Below are 24,766 nucleotides of genomic sequence, written 5' to 3' on the forward strand. Positions count from 1 at the left end.
TGAGTTCTCTCTGGCTTTTCCCAGGTCTTGCACCTCTATATAGGACTACAAGTTGAGCCCAAAAGGGTCATGCTTCAACTGATCTTGATAGAAATTTTGCTAGGTTTTGGATGCGTGCACATTAGCCATGTACATATGCTTTTACCAATTCATGGATTCTTATTATGCTCTCACTTTTGCCAGGTCTTGCATCTTCGAGATCAGCCTCCGAATGGTCCTTATAGTTTCCATACACAATGGGACCTTGCCATAATCTTGGACATGACCATAAATTGATTTCCAAAAGCTCACACACACCCATCATGACTTCACCATAAACACACACACATTCAGTATGACACTAAAAACAAACCTCACCATAATACTATAAACGTAGAGTCGCCACAAACACCAACCGGACCTTGTCATAAACCATGGGCCACGCCCATAAACTTGACAAAAGCATGTTAACAACTTGGCCTCACCCCATAAGCTCAACATTATGCCATAAAGTTGACTTCTCCATAAAAACACCAACCGGACCTCGCATAACACCATATACAAGACCTGCCATAAACTCAAGAGAAAGTAATATCAAACCTCTCCATAAACATCAATTGAGCGAGCCCTTTGTGTTACATGATCATCTATAGGAGACATGGAGCCAAACTCGAAACCAAAAGGTTAAACCTTGACTGCCCAAACTCTCCATAACTCATATATATATATATATATATATATATATATATATATATATATATATATATATATATATATATATATATATATATATATATATATATATATATACATGAGTACGAGCATATAAAAAAGAATAAATTTTGGTCGGAATGCATCAGTATAAACAAAGGTTGTTGGATCACTAATATACACATAAACATTGGCTTATCAAAGAGTACCACATACATATAATAACTAAACCTAGATGTAGCCATAAACCTGCAAACATAAATGAACATGGCAGTCATTCACTAAACACGGATGTAGCCATACATACAAGTTTGCACAAAGGTTGCTAGACCAATGATGCAAACAAAACCACTAAAGCTGGGGTTGTCGTCGAGGAATTTAGTTGGACTAGATGCATGTTTAGAAATGGATGAGGAATTTGTGGTTTGAGCTCAAGCATAAAACTTTGATGGAAACAACCCTCCAGCTAAAAACACTCCTACACAGACAATCCCATGACGGACCAAATATACAGCCCGCTTACAACATAAACATTGGCCACTCTCCACATACATCTAACTAAACCCAGACATGGAAATAAACCTACAAACATAAACAAACATGGCCACATGCCCCACATCTAATTTAACCCGGACGTGGCCATAAACCTGCAAACATAAGTAAACCCAGACATAGCCATAAACCTGCATGTATACATAAACATGGCCAATTTCCACATACATCTAACTAAACCCAAACATAGTCATGAACTTGCACATAGCCATCAACATAGACAAAACATGGATCTCAGATGTAGCCATAAACAAGCCCACATAAACATAGTCACTAGCCAATGATTTATTTTCTTTTGAACATTGCACCAAAAACGTCAACATCGACCTGAGGACATAGACCATAAATGTGGCAAATAACATTGCACCATAAAACTCTCCATACATACTTTAGTCGACACAAACCCCATACATTGCATGTAGGCTGATACAAAACCATTGTGTGTAGGCTGACACAAAACCTCGCCCTAAACCCAGTCATACATAAATTGTCATGCATTAAAGGTTTTTACAAAATGGGCCATAGACCAAGCTCCCTTTAGCGCAGAATTCATCGCATAAAACCAGCCATAATCTCATGCCCCCCCCCTCCCCATGCAACGTCTAAGCACCAACTATGGAGGCTTTGCCTCAATGCCAGCACATCATCGTGTATGAACCATGTCTTTTTCACCTGCACAACATCAACAAACATAAGAGGATTGAAGGAAATTAGAAAGGAGATGAATATCCATATGCATACAGTAGAAAGCCAACACTTGACACACACACTAGCATACCCAGCTTTTGCTCTTCTCCTGTAAGCAACACTGAATTATTTAGCGAATGGCAGCCATGACATAAAACCCACAGTCAATCGCATTTGGTTGAAATGGGCCCTACAACATCAAAATATTAACATGACTAACATGCCCTAAATTTTCCAAGCATGAGAGAGCACAAGAAGACACACTTTCAAAACTTTCAACTCAAATTTGGTGGCAGGTTCAAGCAATGCATGTTGGACATCATGAGCTTTTACTCCTTGGGCCATCGCCTCCATAGCATTGCATTCAAAACAAGCAAGATAAAAAGCCATTGATAGCCATATCTACTTGTTTCATATAATGACCTCCCAAAGCTGTGATGGACAAAGTCAACCCATGTACCTGTACAAAATAGGTACAATATCCATCATGCTCATGCACCCAAGTGGGTCATAGTAGAGAATGTGGTTCTTTCTCCCAGGTACCACTACAATCTTTGCATGTGTGGCAAGATACATAACACAACATGTCCAGTGCTCCCTGTTGCGAAGAGAGACAACATCATCATGTCAATGAGAAGACAGAATGTAGAATACCTAGCAGTCCTTTGTCCTCTCCTTAAAAACCACCTATAAATAATTGGAAAAATTGTAATCACGCATTCACCAAAGTCCCTCTCCCCAAAGAAGTTATGTAAGACCCACATGGAATCTCGCTTACACATAGTAGCATCCACAATAGAATACCACATAGAGTCCACAAACATCACTTGCACAAGGACATTTGAGCCTAGTGTGTACTCCATCCACCTGTAAAGGTGTGTATGTTAAGCACATTGATGCTCACCACAATCCATACCAACTCAATAAGAAAAACATGGCGGTGATTACATTGCAAATAGATTCATTGTGCATGTGGATGATTTATTGATAAGATGAAGCGTAGAGCCTGATCATCAATGTCCACTCATGGGACAAAGCGAAGAGAGTTGAGCGACATAGGCACATGTGAAGATAATCTACATCCAACATGCCACAATCATGAACATAGTGAGTATCAAATAGTTAGAAAATTGTGAACATAGGGATGGTTGACAAAAGCCACCTGTACAAGGCCCGATTACTATGTGTCGGAGTGGCAGGGCTGATTTCATGGCCTATTTTTTCAACTGTCAGTTGGTTATTACCGACATAAAATAGGAGAGCCGACAAAGAGTTATCATCGGGGGATCCTATTTCAATAGCTTTCTCTCGTGTCTTCCCTGTTTGAACTGGAAGCTTTTTCTTTGTTGGAATTGCAAGCAATGTAGGCTAGAAAGGAATGCAACAGCATGCTCGAGTTTTTTTCACCGCTCTCAACACCAAAACAAAATTACTTATGCACAAAAAAGCAAAAGTTACAAATCCTAGACACATACATCCTCATCGAGCTTAAAATTGCTTAATGTCTCTGCAAGTCATGGGCCCTCTTCTCTCTTGTCTTCATAATTCTTATTGCCATCCTCTCCTTTGGTAGCATACTGGAAAGCGTCCTCATTGTCAGTGTCCTCCAATGCTGCCTCAAGCCAAGGAGGAATATCATGCATCCTCTTCTGTGAATGTCCATAGCATGGTAGTTAGAGAATTAGTACAAACGAGTTAATCAAATATGGTGTGCAAACATAATATAAAAAAATAAAATTTGATGACAAAAGAAAATCAAAATAGAAAAATTGCAAACTTACATGTGCGTTGTAACCTTCATCAATGTGCTTTTGAATTTTTGTCATCCGGAGAGCCTTGCCTACCATGTAGTCTCGATCTTCCTAGCCACAAATTCCTCAATAAAAGCGGTCTCTAACATGTGCTTATACTAATTTCCAAGGTCCTTCCATACTTCATGAGCTCTTATGCGCATGATGTGTTGATACCTTTTACAATTTTGCCTAAAATTCCTATCCTTGTCGCCAAATCTTTTTAAAGCTGCTTTATGCCAAGCTTTCACTTCCGGATTGGGCATGAGGTTTGCTCTTCTCTTAACTTCTTTGTTGGAGAGGGTGACCTCCAGAGCACTTTTCAATCTCTACAGTGATTCCATGGAAATTCTTGAGGTGAGACATCATCCGTAGTCTTTTGAAGATGAAGGCCAATCGCTTTGGGCAATCCTCACTTGCGCGTCATTGGCGTGCTAGCCGTCCATTAGGGAGCTCAATCTCTAGATAGACTTTTGGATCTTGGATGTTGGATGCCTCTTCTTGCTTTGCAAGATCCTCAAATACCTCTTGTGCTTCTCCCTTTGCTGCATCCTCTGCCACTTGCTTGGCCTCAACTCTACATTCCCTTCAGCCCACCAACTTTTTCGAGGATGGATGTTTAGGCTCGAGGGTGTGCCCATCTCAGGCAAGGTGTGCTTCCGTAGACTTCTCCTTGGTTGAGAAGTAGACCCTTCTACATAGGAGATGTGGGAGGAGTAGTGAATCTCTCCTCATGACACAAGGGTCCCTCTTCTTGCTCTTGGGCTATGTCCACCACCTCGAACTTCTCCGCATGCTAGACCTCCTCCCCACTCTTTGCCTGTGGTGAAACATTGGCCTTTCCTACTTCCCATTCATGTGTGCTTGCTCTTGTGATGCGAGAGCAACCACCCCATTGCCATGTTCTCTTCTCGTTTTTAGCAGGTGAGCAAACCATCCCCTGGGTACCATATGTAAAACAATAACACAACCTCAAGCCAAATTAGCTCATCAAATGGGGGAAACCATAAGCATGACAATAATGAGAAATTCAAAGTTACAACCCATGAACTTGTGATTGACCAATTCATCCCCCTTGAATACTTTAGCTTTTGAAAAACGCAGGGAATAACCTCAACACATTGTGACAAAAATTGCTAAAAGAATGTAGGGGCACACTCCTGGGTGGATGCATGAATAGGTGGACCAAAAACCTTGTCCCGGAAAGAGGTTTTATAACTGGTACATAAAATAGATTTTTAATTAAATATAGAATTTTTAATCTTTTGAACAGATTTTTAATTAAATATAGAATTTCCACAGCTTTTTGTTAAATATAGAAGACAACTCTGTACCTCTTAACTATGCACGTCAGCCAGCTCTTTACACCATTACTATTTCCATGTCTCTTTTTCAAATATAGAAGACAGCTCTGTAGCTCTTAACTATGCACGTCATCTAGCTCTTTGTCTTCCCGCTCTCTCGTTTTCGTGTCTCTCTCTAACTCTCTGCGTAGGAGCACAGATTGTTGTTTTACTTTGTAGGCCTATCACACATCTATTGCTGTCATATACTGCTCTTGCTCTCTGTAGGACTATCACCTCGCTCAATCTCTCCTTCTCTAGCATGGAGCAATAATCTCACACTGTATGTGACTGCTCTCAGCCTCACTGTGAACTGTGTGCTAGGTATGCTATTGATGCGGTCAAGGAATATCATGCTATGAGAAAGAGGGAGCAGTGTGCTAAGAACAAGCTTGAGCAGGTAGCACATGAGGAAGATAATGATCAAAATGGTGCTGATGATGCAAAGCGTCAAAGACTTTGCAATGACCTTGTTATGCTCTTCAATCGGCGTACAAAGGCCCTCGATGTTGCATCACGCTCAGATATTTTGTGCAAGTTTGTCAATCATCCTTCTCTTGGAGACCTTGAAATGCCCAGGGCACAAACAACCTTCGTTGAAGCCATACGCAACACAATAGATGCAATCAAATTACCCAAGAGCGGACAGGAGATCTTTCTTAAAAGGTTCATCACCGCAATGCTTATGAATGTTGAGTGTACATCTACCTCAAAAGTGAATGTTTCAGATGCATCTAAGTTGCTAAATTTGCACAAGAGGAACTTCATAGCTGCAAAGAATCGGTTGAGGGCTGCAGGTGATGGCAATTTGCCAATCTCTTTGTGTGCTTGACAACCCATGGATCGTGGTTTCATATCACCTGATGAGAAAGAGTTGACCTTCTCTTTTTGGATGTCTAACACTCGTGTTTCACCCAATAAGAAGGATGTGTGCAGAAAGCGTATTGGAAGAAATTCATATGTCAAACATCCTGTGCATCTTCTTGAACAATCTCAGGTAATAACTTGCTTCACTATATCCATTTTTGTTTTCTAATATTTGCATTCATGACCTATATTCACTATAAATGGGTTGATAAGAGTAGATATGAAATCGGATATGAAGGAAGTTATAAATGGAAATAAGAGGAATCTGTATTTGGTCCTAGACTAAGAGTAGATAAATATTGGATGTGAAGGAGAATATAAATGGAAACATAGTTTTTATCATACGCGTATGTTTGTTGAAACATACGTTTGCAGACGCATACTTTCACACGCGTATGATATGTATAAACTGGTTAGGTAAAAAACTTGTTTACATAACCAGTAAAAATCTTTTAACACCTATTTCTCACTGGTATACATAGTGGTTAAGTGTTCACATGTACTCGTCAAGTGTTCACATGTACTATTTGTCATGTCAGAAAGGTAAAAAACATATCTGTTTGAAAGTAAAATACTGGTTTACATATCCAGTAATTTTTTTGTACACTTATTTCTCACTGGTATACATCGTGATTAAGTGCTCACATGTACTGGTTAGGTAAATAACATACCGGTTTTAAATGAAAAGATTGGTTTACATTAGCAGTCGGAACATTTGAACTGGTTGACACTTAAATACCATTGGTACGTACCAAGGACATGTGTTCATTTTTTTTAACACATTTTTCTCAGTGGTATACATCGTGGTTAAGTGCTTACATGTACTGGTTAGTAAATAACATAGCGGTTTTAAATGAAAAGACTGGTTTACATCAGCAATAAGAATATTTGAACAAGTTGACACTTATATACCACTGGTATGTACCAAGGACATGTGTTAATTTCTTTTAACACTAATTTCTCACTGATATACATCGTGGTTAAGTGCTCACTTGTACTGGTTAGGTAAATAACATACCGGTTTTAAATGAAAAGACTGGTTTACATCAGCAGTAAGAACATTTGCACTGGTTGACACTTATATACCATTGGAACATACCAAGGACATGTGTTCATTTTTTTAACCCTTAAATTTCACCGGTACAAATCATGGGTAAGTGCTCACATGTAGTGGTTAGGTAGATAACATACCGGTTTTAAATGAAAAGACTGGGTTACATCAGCAGTAAGAACATTTGCACTGGTTGACACTTATATACCACTGGTACGTACCAATGACATGTGTTCATTTTCTTTAACACTTATTTCTCACTAGTATACATCGTGGTTAAGTGCTCACATGTACTGGTTAGGTAAATAACATACCGGTTTTAAATGAAAAGACTGGTTTACATCAGCAGTCAGAACATTTGAACTGCTTGACACTTATATACCATTGGTACGTACCAAGGACATGTGTTCATTTTTTAAACCCTTATTTTTCATTGGTACACATCATGGATAAGTGCTCACATGTACTGGTTAGGTAAATAACATACCAGTTTTAAATGAAAAAACTAGTTTACATCAGCAATAAGAACATTTGAACTGGTTGACACTTATATACCACTGGTACGTACCAAGGGCATGTGTTCATTCTTTTTAACACTTATTTATCACTGGTATACATCGTGGTTAAGTGCTCACTTGTACTGGTTAGGTAAATAACATATAGGTTATAAATGAAAAGACTGGTTTACATTAGCAATAAGAACATTTGCACTGGTTGACAGTTATATACCACTGGTACGTACCAAGGACATGTGTTCATATTTACTGGTTTACCTAACCAATTAAGTGAAAAAACATAGTGGTTTGAAATAAAAATATTGGTTTATAGTAATGTAACAGTTTTCCTCAAAACCTGCAATTTTCTTCAATGTTCTTTAACCATATATGTCTTTCATTGTAGGTGGAGCTCTTTCTCAACTTCAAAGATCAATACCCTGAAATTGTAATAAGTACATGAAGCCATATTTTGTGCGGAAATTGAGAGACTGATATACTTGCTGCTGCATTTCACATGTTCAAGTGTCCTTCCTAAAGGATTCCATAAATCACATGCGAAGTTCTGTATTCGGTCTCCATGGAAAAGCTTGCCATTGTCAATGCAACATATGCAAAGACAATGGTGGATGCAAGGCACCAAAAAACCCTATCAAGAGTGTAACAGCCTTATTGGACTCTATATTGTGTCCTATATCAGATACGTCCACCTTCTATGCCCTTGCCTAATTGAGTGGTCAATGTAAAGGTGTGGCCCGGATAAGTTATACTTTTGTGCTGCAGAGGCTGCATTTATTGCTAAAAGGATTGTGGTGAAGATTTTTGAGGACCTAGAAGTAGGAACTGCGCGTGACGGTCTGAAGAAGAAAAGGAAAGTCTTGTCGCATAAGGAAATATCATGCCAGGATCTCTCAGTCATGTTCAAAGACCATCTTAAGAAATACATAATGCATATTTTGTGTATAGATGGCAAGCAGAACAATATAAGGAATGTATACAAAGCTTTCCAGAAGATTTTGTTGTGTCAGTTGTTGACTTTGCTGAAAATTATAGTTTCAAAGAACAAAATGAGATTCAGTCCATGCAATGGTATTCAAATCAAGTAACTATTTTTGTGCACATAACATATTTCCGAATTACAAGTAACGACATTACCCTAGATCAATATTATTTCTTTTGTATTAATCCTTCAATAATTTCTGATTTTTATATTATGCAGGTGACATCCACAAGACAATTCACTTCTTCATTTCAGATGACAAGCAACATGACACACATTTTGTTCAACACTATTTTCTGAAACATGCGGAATGGCTAAAGCAATTTGGTCTAAACATAAAACGTCATTGGGTATGGTTTGATGGAGCAGCTTCACAATTCAAAGCAAGAAGACCATTCTATTTCCTTGCCAGGTATACCATGTTCTAACAAACATTATCTGAAGGTGGTTCTAATATAGAGACCTATAATAGTGGCATTAAAGTTTAAATAAATACTTGTCTAACATCAGTAATATTATAATACGTGTTTTTTTTGGTAATTTTATCGTGCCAAGAGTATATTAATCTTCTTCTATCCATTGAATAAATTGCAGATACAGTGTTTTTACGGGATGGAAAATTTCTTGGAACTTTTTTGGATCCGGACATGGTAAGGGAGAACACGACGGTGCGAGAGCAGTGATAAAAAGGTCTTTAACTCAATACCAATTGCAGCTAAACTGCCCATAGATAGACTGTGCTACGGATGTTGTGGCATTATTGAGACGGACCTTGTCAGATGGTGCTTTAGCCACCTATGCATCCCACGCCCGTTATGTAAGCAGGATTTTTTGGGTGATTGAATTGGGAGATGTCGAAAGGGGAAAAAATTGGGATGTGAAGGCTGTAAAAAATACCCGCTCAATGCACTCTGTTTTTGCATATTCAGAGCATGATACAACTGCTTTGAGAACACATTCACTGTCTTGTTTCTGTAGTGCATGTAAACAGGAAAAGTGGAGGAGATGTGTGAGCAAGTCACACGTTCCTTTCTGGACATACCTTATTTTGGAGCCTACAGAAGAAGGGGAAGACGATGACGAAGAAATAAATGAGGATGCAGCATATGAAGGACACTATGACACCCTCAGTCAAGCTCTTATTGTTGGTGATAATTTTGTTGTTCCCGCACCAAATGACAATGAAGAAAAAGTGGATTTCTATATAGTGAAATACACTGTAGCTATTCAAGAGTTTCATTCAGACGCTGAAGATGACTAGGGCAATATCATTGGGCGAGGATCCTATGCTATCAAAGGGTTTTACTATCGTATGATAAATGAGCAGACCTACGTCTTTTGGACAAAAATCCAGAGGTGTTCATATATTCACATCTTGTTCGGGCAATCAAAATCCCCATGATACCCCATTCCAGAAACTCAAAACTATATACAATATCACTTGATGTCAGTGAGTCTATCTACAATAGTATGCCTTTTCAGTTGTAACCATCTTTAGAAATGCATAATGCATAATTTTGTGTATATCTGCCTATTACTGTAAACTGAACTGTCTCCCTCTCCCTCTCTCTCTCTCTCTCTCTCTCTCTCTCTCTCTCTCTCTCTCTCTCTCTCTCTCTCTCTCTCTCTCTCGTGTCACTTCTCAATATCATACCGGTCACTTCTCAGTATCATACTTGTATCATACCAGTCACTTGAAAGAATCATACCGGTATCATACATGTCACTTCTTTGTATCCGACTCTCTCTCTCTCTCTCTCTCTCTCTCTCTCTCTCTCTCTCTCTCTCTCTCTCTCTCCGTGCAAGGTTGAACATATCACACATCAACTCATGGTATGCCTTATGATTGGAGTACTAATTGGGTTAAGCCTTTGCATAAAGGAGGGGATGTAAAGAATGTAAGCAACTACCGGACTATAATGATTGGGTCTCTTATGGCAAAGTTGTTTGGGTGCATAATGGAAATGAAATTGAGTGATTGGGCTGAAGAGAATGACAAGCATGCAAAGGGACAAGCGGGTTTTCGTCGATGCCATAGCACCATTGATCATCTTGTCACTCTTCGTGTTCTCATGGAGGAAAGTCGGTTGAAAGGCAAGCGATTGTATTGTTGTTTTGTGGACTTTAAGAAAGCCTTTGATATGATTCCACGTAACAATTTGTGGAGAAGGATGGAAGAACTCCAAGTGCCAAGTGAGTTTATGCTTGCGGTTTCTCGAATCTATGAGAAGGTGATTTGTCAATTGCGCATGGGAAGAGAAATTTCAGAAATTTTTGTAAGCACTTTTGGGGTTAAACAAGGATGTCCATTGTCACCAACTCTCTTTGGTCTATGCATCGATCAATTGGAACAAATGGTACTTGACTTTATGCAAGAAGAAGGCATTGAAGAGGTCACTATTTGCAATGCGGTAATCAATGCTTTTGTTGTATGCAGATGATGTAGTGCTTCTAGCACACACTTTAGAAGATGCACAAAAGCTTATGGTTGTCCTTGAGAAATTTTGCTTGCATAGTGGTCTGATTGTAAATGAATCCAAAACAAAGGTTATGCTTGTGAAAACCAACCATACGGAGAAGCCATGCATTGTGTACAACAACGAGACACTTGAAGTTGTTGAGAGCTTTAAGTACCTTGGCCTTGAGGTTCCATCCAATCACAAGTGGCATGAATGTGCTATGCGTCGTTTGGAAGCGGGAAAGAGAGCATATTATGCATTTGAGAACATGTGTAATGCGGGAAACATCAAGTGTTGGGTTCTCAAGAAGTATCTTTTTGATGCATTGGTGACACCGGTTCTTCTTTATGGAGTTGAAGTGTGGGGCGGAAGCATCTCAAAGTCTACTTGGAAAGAGTTTGAGAATGTCCAAAAGCGTTTTCTTACAAACTTTCTCCAAGTTAAGACACAAACACCATATATGCTCCTACTTCTTGAGTCGGGATCTCTTCCAATTGAGGTTATGGGCATGGAAAGGGTTGTGGAGTACATGATAAATATGCGTCAAACCCCCTCACATCGACTTCCTACAATTGCATGGGAAGCAAGCAAAAAAGTTCAAAAGACGCATAAAAGCAAGATCTTGAGCACGGGATGGATGCAAGACATAAAGAAGTGGTTTGGGAGATGGGATGCATTACACTTGCTACATGATGCTTCAATTGACTCTCAAGTGAATGAAGCTTTTCTACAACGCCAATGTATTACGGCTTGGGAGAAATCCGGTGGGTCACGCTTCATACATTACACCACCTATATTGCCCCCAACTACAAAACCATGTTCTTCGCTGAGAGAGGAAACCGTACTCACACTTACATGCTTAGCTCCCATTTCCTTCGATGCGAGATAGGGCGTTGGGACAATGGAGAAGAGTCAAATCGATTGTGCACATTATGCTCACTGCAAGTTTGAGAGTCTGAGTACCACACACTACTAGAGTGCTCAGCTTTTGATCACATCCGAACTTGCTTCTCTCACATTTTCAGCCATAACTTACACCTACACACTTTCCTCTCCCAGCCAAAGTGTGGGCTCTCCATTGCGACTCTCATCACTACAATTTTGGAGCATCGAGAGTCACTCATCAGCCATACACATACTACATCACATGTAACTTTGGTCCCATAGGTCATATTTGACCTCCGAGGACGATAATAAAATCTATCTATCTATCTATCTGATTGTGTAAGTTTCTCCTATGAGCAAAGCTTATGCTCCCATTTGTGATTGTATCTGGTATACTTTACCCATATTGTGTGAGCTATTTGCCCCATTGGTGATGGCCCAAGATCAATTGTATTTAAACATCAGAAATTCTCCTCTTTTGAGCTTAGTTGTTTGGGTGTGTGTGTGTTTGTGTCTCTGTGTGGAGTGGGTAAATGGGTAGTCTCTCTCCGTCTTGGCCAGGTGGGTTGTGTAAGCCGAGTAGTGTCCCATAGTGTGTGTGTATATCATCCCCAGAGTGTGTGTTGGGTCATTATAGAGGCGTTCTGTGTGTTTCCATCTCGCTCGCATTCTTTTGGTGCCCCCACTGCGGATCTTTTTCGAGTATCTTTTGCTTCGAGCTTCAAGCTTTGAGATTCGGGATTACGGGTTGCAGACTACAGGTTACAGGTTATAGGGACAGGTACAGGTACAGGTATAGGTGATTCAAACAGGTACATGTAGTTGGAGTAGAGTGATGCAATGGCAAGTAGGAGTTACTTGTAGTTACCGTGGGTATGCATCATTTGGCACCTGTTTGAGCACATTGTCTACTGGTATTGTACGTTACTTGTGGAAACTGCCATTGTACACCTTTGTGGAGCCATACTTGGTTTTATTTGGCAATCCCAGCCATTTCTAAGACTTGGTCTGGAAGATAGTCATTTATGAGACTTGACTATACGAGATTTGCATAAGCCTTCGTGTGAGGGTCAATAGCATGAGGTTTTATTGAGCTGGGGGATTCTCAATGTGAGATCCTTTCGGTGATACAGGTGGCTAGAGCACCCTTTTTGTGACCTCGCCATAGGCTATGTACTAGTGATTCCTACTTGATGCTCGGGTTCTATTCTTGGTAGTTTATGCATACATATATATATATATATATATATATATATATATATATACAGTCTATATTTTGGGTTCTTATTGTTCTACTTCTGGGAAAACTCTGCCAAAAATTTTCCAAGTTATGATGGCTGGTTTTTTGGTCTCTTAAGCCATTTATGCTGTTATGCTGTTGAAGTTTTGGAAAAATCAGAGGATAAGACAGGTGTGCTTTCTTGGGAGCTGCATGGTTGACTTTAATGGATGATCAAAATGGCCCTCAATTCACTCCTTTTCATTTAACTCAAAGAATCCAGATAAATGTTCATGTGTCCAGGAAGATTTTTTTCTAGCAGCGCATAGTCTTTTTGTTCGGGCCAAGAAGATTAAGAGAGATACTGGAATGCCCTTTGCCTGTTGTAATTCCGATGATTAACTATGAAAACTCATTTGATGTGCATGTGTTTATCCTTATCTAAGATTGAGCTCCATTGAAGTTTCTGGGGATTGAGTCAGTAAAAAGTTTGGGTTCTTGCACGTGTGTTCGAAGGGGTTCTCAAAGCATCGTAACTTGGGTAGCCATGGCTTGGGTTCTTGCACGTGTGTTTGAAGGGGTTCTCAAAGCATCGTAACTTGGGTAGCCATGGCTTTGTCTTATCCGAAGTTTCATGGAAGAAGTGATGAAGGTGGAGGTTGCCTGTATTAGCAACCAGATCCATGACCCGACGCAGATGTTACGTCTTCTCCACATTTGTTTGAAGAGTGATGCACAAGTTTGGTCCAAAGCATTTGAAGAGGAGTTGCGTACAGCTGATTCACCTGTAAGATTGAGTTGGGACAATCTAAGGCATGTATTAGAAGTGGAGTTTGTGAAGACAGAAGATCCTGACAAAGTGTGGCAAGAAGTCTAGGGTTTGGTGCAAAAGGAAGGTGAGCCCAGTAGATGCGTACATACGTAAGTTTTCATTGGCATGGGAGAGGATGTGCAAGGCCTTAGCACCACAAGTACCCCCCCCTGACATGATGAAGAAGGACAGGTTCTTGGCTGGTCTTTGGGAGAATATATGTTGGAGAGTGGAGCTAAAGAAGCATAGGACATATGAAGATGCATTGGAGGTGGCAAGGAACAAAGAGTGAAAGTTGAGGAAAATGAGCCAGCTAGGAGTAGAGTCTTTGCCCATGAGGTCTAAATTTCAGCCTATGGACTCTTTACAAGGTCGCATGCCAGGGGTTCATCATGAACCAGTGGTTCCTATTACTCCTTAGGTTATGCTAGCAGTGGTCACTACAGCAGTGCAAGATGATGGGCTAAGGCAAGACATGAGGCAAGTGATAGATTTAATGAAGAATCTTAGCCTCAACCTGCTAGGTCATGTGGGAAATCGAGGTCGGGGGAGGTTTGCAAATCAGCTAGGAGGTGAATAAAGACATAGGAATGGTGTTGGACAAAGCAATGGTAGGTTCTGGAGGCAGACACCCACATGCTATAATTGCGGAGAGTTGGGCCACATCAGCGCGCAATGTGATAAGCCACCAAGGATGGGTGGAGACATGTATCCATTGCCAAGACAGGTGCTAACTAGGTCCAATGATTATGGCATTGAAATTAAGGGAGAAGAAGGAACCAATGGATTAACCCAGGAGGAAAAGGGAAAGACAAAATTGATAAGTGTAGTCACCTTGGAGAAGGCATCAAAGCTAGAGGATACATTAGTGATGCCTATTAGGAAGAGGACCACATAGGATAAGGAAGGAAGAAGTGTCCCAGGTCCTAGTAAGAAGAAGGGAAAGAGCCATGAAGGCGAGGATTTCAAGGCCAAGAGGAAAAGGAGGGCTCGTCACAAGTTTCATGTTTCAGATTTTCCACTAGGGGATGGGCAATTAAGCTATGACTTGAAGGAGGAATTGACAAGCAGGAAATCAGATGTTACTTTTGGGCAACTTACAGAGATGGTGCCTAAGCTAAAGTGACAATGGAAGAGGATGGTTAGCCCTATGGAGAAAGAGCCAGAGAGAGGTTCAGTAAAGGTGTTGGCGATGGATGAGCTACCAGACATTTGTCCAATAGTAGATGTGTGGCATAAAATAAAAAATTTGGGACAAGGTTATGTGGATGGTGGAGCCCAAATATGTGTCATTACACACTCATGCGTTCAGAAGATGGATCTTACAGTGGCTGGGGTGTCAGGCTTTCGGATCAGATTGGCAAACCATCAAAAAGTAAAATGTTTGGGTGTTGTAAAGAGCTTAGAAGTGGAGGCATATGATGCAAAGGCGGTGGTTGACTTTCATGTGATGCCAGTGGGGTTGGGAGCATATCCTATTATACTGGGCAGACCATGGTTACGTACAGTGGGAGCTCTTCAAGATTGGAGACGTGGTACGATTAACCTGTTATGGAATTGACACTTATTGCAGCTGGACAGGTGGAAAAGGCTTGACCGAGCTAATCTATTGCAAAAGGATATTATATTCGATTATTCAAGTGCTCTTTATGAGCTTTGGCCATTTATGACCGGACGGCCAGTTTGTACTCACTTTGACCATTCAAGAATCTATAAATTAAATATGTGCAAGAGGGAAATGGTCACTCTTGCACGGGGGGAGATTGCACCCAGTGTCTGTGTTGCTCTTCTCATCTCTCCTCTCTTCTCTCTTGCCGTGCCGGCATAGCACTCTGCTTTAGGAGGTGCACCTGCACGTGCTCTCTCAATCTCTCTCGCTCTCTATCTCTCTCTGTTCGTATTGTGCTAAATTATGGATTTGTGCGAGTTGACAGGTACATAGATTTATTCATTTATGTCTTGCTATGCGCTATTTTGAGTATTTTGCAGGGCGCTCTACGCTTCCGGCTATAGCAGTGGTATCAAAGTTGTGGCTATGCTCTTGGACTTGCAACGATGATGACTATGGAGACTATTGTGAACAAAGATATGTCATGCTTACTTACACTTAATTTTTCTTGTTTAAAATTAGAGGTACATGATTATTATGAACCTCCTTGCATCATAAGTATTTCATTTTTATTTTATTTTAATGATTAATCAAATGTCTTTATAGGTAAGGATAATTGGTTGTACCATAAGTATAGTCTAGAGAAAAATATCAAAATCAAGCAGTCAATTGGGCAGGGTGATTTTGCCACAGTACACGAGGTTGAATGGTTTGGACAGAAATATTTTTTTTATTTTTTATTTTTTTGGCGTGGATGAGACAACTTGCAGAGGCGTAGATGAGCTTAGGCTTGGGAGCTATCATCTGAGCCTCGATAATATGAGGCAAGGAGTAGTAACCACACCCCTCAGCAGTCATGAAGCCTCCCCGCCCACCCTCTCTCCTCACTACCCACTCTAGAGGCAGTACCCTGCATGGCTCCTTTGCGCGGTGTCCGGGACAAAACAGTTTAACAAAGGGATGTATGCATTACCTTGGCAGACACCGGCCGCTTCCGGGCAACCTCGGCACGATGATAACGATGATTATTTTACTCTTATAGCTCGACTTTTTTATTTGTTTTAGCGTTGCACTATACATTTCAGTTTAACACCCACACACTGTATTCAATCCATAAAGATTGCATCAGCATGGTCTCATAGGCCTTTTGACGATGAGTAATATAACCTTTTATTTCATTTCACTTTCCCTCTTTCCCCTCCCAGTATCGCTGCTTACAGAGGCGCCCATTGTTGACGTTCTTCAGCGAGCAATGCACTACTTTCTCGCACAACGCCCGATGCCATGTATCCTCAGTCATCAACAATGATGCTGACGATTTTAGTATGATGTTTTTTTAGTTTACAGGAAATTAAAATTATTTGTCTTGCTTGACTTTAATCAAATGATTTTTATCATAATCTTCACTTGTTTTTGTTACATTTCTCTAACTCATTTAAGGATTCACAAAAACCGATGCAGACCATAATGCAAGGACGTCAGATAAGTCATCTTTTAATTTATTTTGTAAATTCATTTCTATGGATTTTGTACTAATCATCTCACTGTATTTTATCAAGTTTTATGATACCCCCTACTCTGTTATCGATCCAATATCTATCCTCACCTAAACCTGACTATCTCTTGCTTGATTATACTAACTCTGTTATACAAGATTGTGCCAAGCTCCTAGTTATGTTTACTGATACCATTCCAAGAGACAACACAACTCCTCGACACGCAAAATTAAGTAGCCACTCTGGATCCTTCTTGTATGTACCTCTAATACGTCACTCCTCTTTTCTCTGCATTGTATTTGTCTCTACATTGTATTTAAGCTGCATACTCAAACACTGCGAAAATTATGCCCTCTAATTGACTTCAAAGGAATTTTTGTGAGATAATTTTGTTGAGATGCTTTGTCAGTAATCTCTGCAACTCCTCATGTGAGCTACAATACTCTGAGATAGTGCACAACAATTTGTAAGTGATTTGATATACTACACTGTGTTGTCAACAACATAGTAAATATTTTTTTCCTTTATGTCTTGCCTACTCCATTGGTCACGCACACACAGATTCACCGATCTAGGCAGTGTGTAGATACTCATCTTGGTGCAGATCCGCCGATTTAGGCAGCACATTGATAAATTGCAGATTGGCATGATTTTTTTAAAACTTATACCAAATGCAGATTCGCCGATTTAGGCAACACATCTTATTGGTGTAGATTCGCCTATTTAGGCAACACTGATCACAAAATCATGCTGCAGTGGGGGCTCGCCACCACTGTAACTGGTATGATTTTGTTACCCGGGTACATAATGACAGTGATTTGAATTTGGACTTATATTGTGGAATTGGAATTGGTTTGGAATTTGGTATCTGATGATTACTTTATCACGGCAGTGTTTATATGATGAGACTTGACATTATGAGATTGATGATGAGTGTGACCAATGATATCCTGATTCATCAGGGTATGACATATACCGCTTATTCTAGTGGTATGGGACACTAGAATAGGTAGTATGTGGATGATGGCAGGCATAAGCAATATTGTCTAATTTAATGTATTTTTTCTTTTACTATTTGATATAGATTTCTAATCATTGTTTTTGACAAGTATTGTTTGCAGATTTTTATCTTCGCAAATAAAGACAGTTGCTTTCCAACAGAGAGGTATGTTATGGAATTGACATTTATTGCAACTGACAGGTGGAAAAGGCTTGACCGAGCTAAGCTATTGCAAAAGGATATTATATTCTATTATTCAAGTGCTCTTTATGAGCTTTGGCCATTTATGACCGTCCGGCTAGTTTGTACTCACTTTGACCATTCAAGAATCTATAAATTAAATACGTGCAAGAGGGAAATGGTCACTCTTGCACGGGGGGAGATTGCACCTAGTGTCTGCGTTGCTCTTCTCATCTCTCCTCTCTTCTCTCTCGCCGTGCCGGCGTAGCACTCCGCTTTAGGAGGTGCGCCTGCACATGCTCTCTCAATCTCTCTCGCTCTCTCTCTCTCTCTCTCTCTCTCTCTCTCTCTCTCTCTTTGTTCGTATTGTGCTAAATTATGGATTTGTGCGGGTCAACAAGTACGTAGATTTATTCATTTATGTCTTACTATGAGCTATTTTGAGTATTTTGTAGGGCGCTCTACGCTTCCCGCTGTAGCATAACCTCTATGGAAAGACAGGTGCCAATAAGCTATATAATATGGACATAAGGAAACAATTGGAAGAGCTTTATGAAGATGAAGATGAGTCTAGTGATGAAGACTATTCCACAGTGTCTGGTGAGGACAGTGATAGTACTACCAGCAGTGATGAGGATGTTGATGTTGCATTTCTTTTGATGGACAAAGAAATCAAGGAGTCTGGTTTAGTCGCATTTGCAAATGAGGTTGAAGATGAAAGTGAAGGGCCTTATGAAGTGATTGAGGGGCTGATGCAAACCAAGGTTGAATTGTCAAAGAAGCAGGAATTGATGACACAAATGATTAGTGGAGACCTCTCAGCTATGGAGAAGGAGATATATTTTCACATGTTGGCTAGTTTTCCTGATTTGTTCATTACTTCATATGAAGAGATTAGAGGGTTCAAGGGAGAAGAGATGCATATAGAACTGAAAGAAGGTGCTAAGCTAGTGTGGAAAAGGCTAAGAAGGATGGGTCAAGAGCAAATGAAAGTTTTGCGAGAAGAGGTGGACAAGCTATTGAAGGCAGGGTTCATAGTCCCTGTGGAGACCACAGAATGGGTGAGTCCAGTAGTAGTCAGTCCAAAGAAGGATGGGAAGTGGAGGATTTGTGTAGATTTCAAACCCTTAAACGCAAGCACTAAGAAGAACCCATATCATCTTCCATTCATTGATCAGATCTTGGATTCAGTGTGGCAGGTTATGAGAGGTATAGTGTGTGTGATGGTTTTTCAGGCTATTTTCAATTGAACATTGCTCTTAAAGACTACACAAAGACAACTTTTATTACGCCATGGGGCTGCTGTTGTTACACGGTATTGCCATTTGGGTTGTCAAATGGACCATCTTTCTATCAAGAGAGAGCAAATTGGGTATTGGAACCATTCATGGTAACTGTGTTAAGGATTTTATGGACGACTTTTGTGTCTACAGCAGTAGGGCTGAACATCATGAGAAGCTGTAGATGGTATTGGCTCGATATGATGAATATGGAGGACAACTAAATCCAAAGAAATGTCATCTAGCACAGCCAAGGGTGAAGTTATTGGGCCATATGGTGTCAGAAAATGGCATTGAGGCTGATCCAGACAAGGTTAAGTCTATTATTCTTCTTCCATCACCTACGAGTACAAAGCAATTGGCAACCTTTATACACAAGTGAAATGCATGGCGCGGTTTATTCCATCATCTTCACAGCTCCTTTATCCATTACAACAAGTGGCAAAGCATGATCCATTGCAATGGGATGACAAGTGTGAAGAAGTGTTTCAAGAGGTGTTAGGGGGTCTGTTAGCCATGTAGGCTCCTGATTGGGAGAAAGTTTTTTATGTAAATCCATCAGTAGGGGATGATTCCATTGGAGACATGCTATTGCAAAAGGGGAAGGCAGCCATTATATGATGCCAGTGTATTGTGCAAGCCAAGTGAAGCTGGTAGCAGAGAGAAAGTTCTCGGAAGTAGAGCTAGTGATGGCTAGCGTAATATTTGCTTGTCGGACGATTTTGTCATTACTTGCTACCATGACCTTTTGTTTTCTTGACGAGTTATGCCTTTTTGACACAGTTAATTAATGGCACTAACATGTCAAATGTGGTCAAGAAATGGGTAATTGAGCTGCAAAAGTTTGAGTTCTCTTTTCTAGTGGAAGACAATACAAGAGCTACCTTAGCCGATTTGCTGACTTACAAGGAGAATCCCCTTCTTGTTAAGGAAGAGGTGGTGAGAAAGGTAGTTGAAGAAGTGCCACAGATCAGCAATGCACATGTGTTGTTCTTTGATGGCTCATAGAGAAAGAGCCATGATGCAGCTTCAGGGGGTATAACACTTTATGATCCAAAGGGGAAGCTAGTATGCAAGAGAGGGTTCAAATTGGATGCACATAGTAACAATGAGGCTGAATATGCAACTTTGGAAGCTGGATTACACATTTGTTTGAAGTATGGGATTAGGAGGTTGAGCATAAAAGGTGATTCCTTGTTAGTTGTGAAGCAAGTGCTGGGTGTGTGGAAGAGCAAGAACACCTCTTTGAAGGAAATGTGTTTCAGAATTAAAGGCTTGTTAAAAAAGTTTGAAGCATGGAGCATCAGAGACATCGAACGTACTCTAAATGGAGAAGCACATGAAGTAGCTCAAAGCATGATTGGGGAGCTATTTGTGTTGAGGACCAATTTACCTCTTTATCATGGCCGGGAAAGTTTGGCTCAAGAAGAGTTTTTGCTAACAGGAATCATTCCAAAGGACATTCAGAAGTCTAAGAAGTATGGTTTTGTGCGTAGAGAATCCAGGTACAAATTGATTGGTGATGTCTTGTACATGAAAAGGGTTGATCTCGTGTTGAGACATGTACCTTGGCGGGAGGAGCTTTATAGAGTGCTGGAAGAGAATCATGAAGGCGCATGTGGCGGCCATTTTGCTCTAAATATCACCTTGCATAAGATCTTGCAAGAGGGGCATGTATGGCCTAGTTTGCACAAGGATGTTCACCATTGGTGTAGGTCTTGCAATAGGTGTCAAGCATTTGGAAAGAGAGTGTTGAAGCCAGAGCTACGAAAAACCATTATGGCGTTTGATGTGTTTGAAAAGTGGGGGATTGATGCAATAGGCCTACTACCTATCACAAGCAGGGACAAAAGCTATATTTTGAATGCAGTGGACTATCTCTCTAGATGGGCAAAGGCTATAGCAGTAAAACAGATCACGAAATATGTTGCAAGTTTGGGGTGCCACTAGAGCTACTTTCAGATAAGGGGCCAGGATTTAGAGCTAAACTGCTAGATTTTTTATGCACAAAGATGAAGATTAGGCACCAGCATACCACTCCTTATTACCCGAAGTGTAATGGCTTAAGTGAAAGATTCAATGGTGAGTTGGTACAAATTCTCTCGAAGTGACAGAGCACCAAGGAAAGGATTGGTATTTGGAATTTCCTAGTGCATTATGGGCTTACCGTACTTCGGTGAAGACAGGTACAGGGTTTACTCCATTTCATTTGGTGTATGGAAAGGAAGCACTATTGCCTGTGGAAGTATAGTTTCCTACAGTCAAGATGTTAGAAAAGTTTCTTGGGAAGCCTAGTGATGCATTCAAAGAGAGGCTCTTACAGTTACAAGAGGTTCAGCTGGATAGGATGAGTGCATTGGAACATTATGGACAGATGTAGGATAAGGATTTGGCAAAGATAAATGAAAAGGTCAAAAGTAAAGGTATTAAGAAGCATGACTTGGTTTTGCGCTACAACAATAAGCTAGACAACACATTCCAAAAAAAGTTTCAAATTAAGTGGGAAGGCCCTTTCAAGGTAGTGGAGTGTTTTCCGAATGGTACATATCAGTTGGCTAACCTAGATGGGATTTTACATAAGTCAAGGGTAAATGGATGGTGTCTTAAATTATATCATTCCAGGTGATGATGGTGGAGAAAGATGAGCTGTCTGTGGAGCAAGTAATGTCTGTGAGGGATGAGGAGACTTGTGATGAGGCGAGTCTCATATCTCTTTTTGCTGCTGTGCTGATCATGAATGATCTAGCAGGCTAGGGGATGGGCAAATTATGTCAGGAGTTTTTTGGAGCAAGGGATTGCGCATATGTACATAACCATGCATGGTGCATCAAATAAAGAATTACCCATTTTCCAGAGCCAGGTGGTTACGTGGGGCCCACATGTGTACAGGTAGGACAACATGTACATAGTGTATCGGTTTTCATCGTTACCAGTATCAACATGTTTTTTCTATAATAATGAGGAGTTGGTAGTGTGTAAAACTTCTTGACGAATCTATCAATGGGCCGACGACATGAGGTAAGTAGGTGCGTCAAATGGCATCTAGTGGCATCAGGAGGTCAAATGGGGTCAATATTTGCACGTGGATGAGTACGGACACAATGTGGGTATTTTTTTGTGATAATTATGCAAAAAGGTCATCATGAGGACCATATTTTGGGGCTACTTCACGTGGTGGCGGGATGCATTATTGGAAAAAGTTGAGTGCTAGGTGTGCGGATGGATGCAGCAGGGTGACGACTATGCACTGCAAGGCCACTTTTTGGCCTGTTCGGAGTCCGTTTGAGGTCAACTAAAAGGCCAAGGGTGCCCAAGTAATAAAGCTAAGTGTGAAAACTGAAAAACCTGAGAGAAGACCAGAGAAAACATGGAGAGAAGAGGAGGAACAGCCGCAACTGTGTTTTTGCTATTTTTGGAGCCTGTTTTGGCCATAAACTGCTCATTCGAGGTCGAATTTGAGCATTTTGACATTGTAGATTGGGGTTTTGGGCCATTCGAGACGCGACGGCGCTGTCCATTTTGCCAAATTCCTCACTATTTTTCTGCTATTTTGACTGTGTAAGTTTCTTTCCTATGAGCAAAGCTTATGCTCCCATTTGTGATTGTATCTGGCATATTTTACCCATATTGTGTGAGCTATTTGCCCCATTGGTGATGGCCCAAGCTCAATTGTATCTAAACATCAGAAATTATCCTCTTTTGAGCTGAGTTTTTTTGGTGTGTGTGTGTGTGTGTGTGTGTGTGGAGTGGGTAAATGGGTAGTCTCTCTTCTCTCACTCCATAGGTGTGTTCCCTGTCTCGGCCAGGTGGGTTGTGTAAGCCGAGTGGTGCCCCATAGTGTGTGTGTATATCATACCAAGAGTGTGTGTTGGGTCATTATAGAGGCGTTATGTGTGTTTCCATCCCGCTCACATCGTATTGCTGCTATCCTCGTATCCAATGGTGTTTCCTTTACAGAATCTGTTTGGTCTCCATCTCTTATTCCACGCTCCTTTAGCTCTTGGTTTTTTTTGCAGATTAACACCTCAGGTTTTGGACTCGTCGGAACTGTTGGTTCTATAAGTGCTTGAGCGGCTTGGATGAGCTACTTGCACATTTTTAACCTCTCTTTTTCATACCTCGGGTGAGGGTACGTTAGCCACCTGTCCTCGTTGGTTTGGTTAGGCTTTAACCTATCATCATAAGCTTTTAAGAATGGGTCCAAGGGTTCAAAGACCTTGTCCACCAAGACAGATCCTCCCGATGGTATTGTCAATGGCTTTGCTACATCCCTTTTTCCTTGAGGTCTCTTTCCATCCTCAATTGTTCCTCCCGTTTGTAGTAATTTGGTTTCCAAAGATGTTTTTTCTTTCTCTCTTTTGGCTTTTATCTTGTCTCGTTTTGCCTTCCAGGATTTTCTAGGGGTCCTAACACACAAATTTTCTATCTTTGTTTGGTTGGCTAGGGTGTTCCTTGAAGCCTCATGTGCTTGGGCTCTTGTTATCGCATTTATCGGAATGGTTGGTTTTGTTTCTGATCCACTTGATCTTGGCACAATTCCAATTTTGTTCATGGTTGTTTTCCCTTTATTATCAGGGTTTTTTGGACAATGTGGAATGAGATGGTCATTTGTACACACTTTACAAAACCCAAAAAGTTTGATTTGTTCTTCTTTGTGTGGAAAAATCCTTGCCCAATGATCACCACCACATTCATACCATGGTCCTACAAGTGGTGGAGAAGCTTGTGGAGCTCCCCATTGGTTTTCTTGTTCTAGGAGGATATCCCCTAGGTTTGTAGTTCTAGTTTGCCATGAACATAAGCATAGTTTCATCAACCAAGTAATGGTTTTTTGTTGGTTGCACTATGTATGACGGCTCCAGCATCTCTTTCGGGACCATCCATGGAATTTGTCCCTCCAAAGCATATGCATTCCCATCAAACCCCCTCTCATAGGTATTGTCTAAATCTTCTCGATATGAAACTACCTGGACCATACTCTCATCAGAAGGTGCTTCTATAGGTTGAGAAATCATTACCATAGCCCTATTTTCCTAGGGTAAAGGAGGTTGATGCCCCAACATAGGTTGAGGTTTTTATTTCCCTTGGATTGCGTTATTTGGCCCTACTTGGTATCTTGGAGGGGGTGGAAACTGCTACCCTCCATGTGGCCCGTATTATCTCTCTCTTACATAGTTTCTATTATAGAAAAATTTGTGGGGTCATGGTTTGTCCATTTTTGTTCAGTAGCACACCGCTTTAGTTCATGCGGTATGTTTACTCCTGGCCTCTGTTGAAAGTTGCACCACTGAGTTGGGTGATCTTCTCCACAAGTGTCACATTTTCGAGTGGGTGGTTGTCGTGTGTTTGGGT

General features: G+C 40.6%; 2 pseudogenes; both read right to left on the reverse strand.

Moving 5' to 3' along the window:
- Positions 1-460: 460 nt before the first annotated feature.
- Positions 461-2,418, reverse strand: LOC147465462 (uncharacterized; annotated as a pseudogene).
- A 1,025-nt stretch (positions 2,419-3,443) lies between these two features.
- Positions 3,444-4,573, reverse strand: LOC147465463 (uncharacterized; annotated as a pseudogene).
- Positions 4,574-24,766: the final 20,193 nt, after the last annotated feature.

Source organism: Adiantum capillus-veneris, chromosome 1 (genome assembly GCF_014529385.1).
Source record: "Adiantum capillus-veneris isolate H3 chromosome 1, ASM1452938v2, whole genome shotgun sequence".
Classification (NCBI taxonomy): domain Eukaryota; kingdom Viridiplantae; phylum Streptophyta; class Polypodiopsida; order Polypodiales; family Pteridaceae; genus Adiantum; species Adiantum capillus-veneris.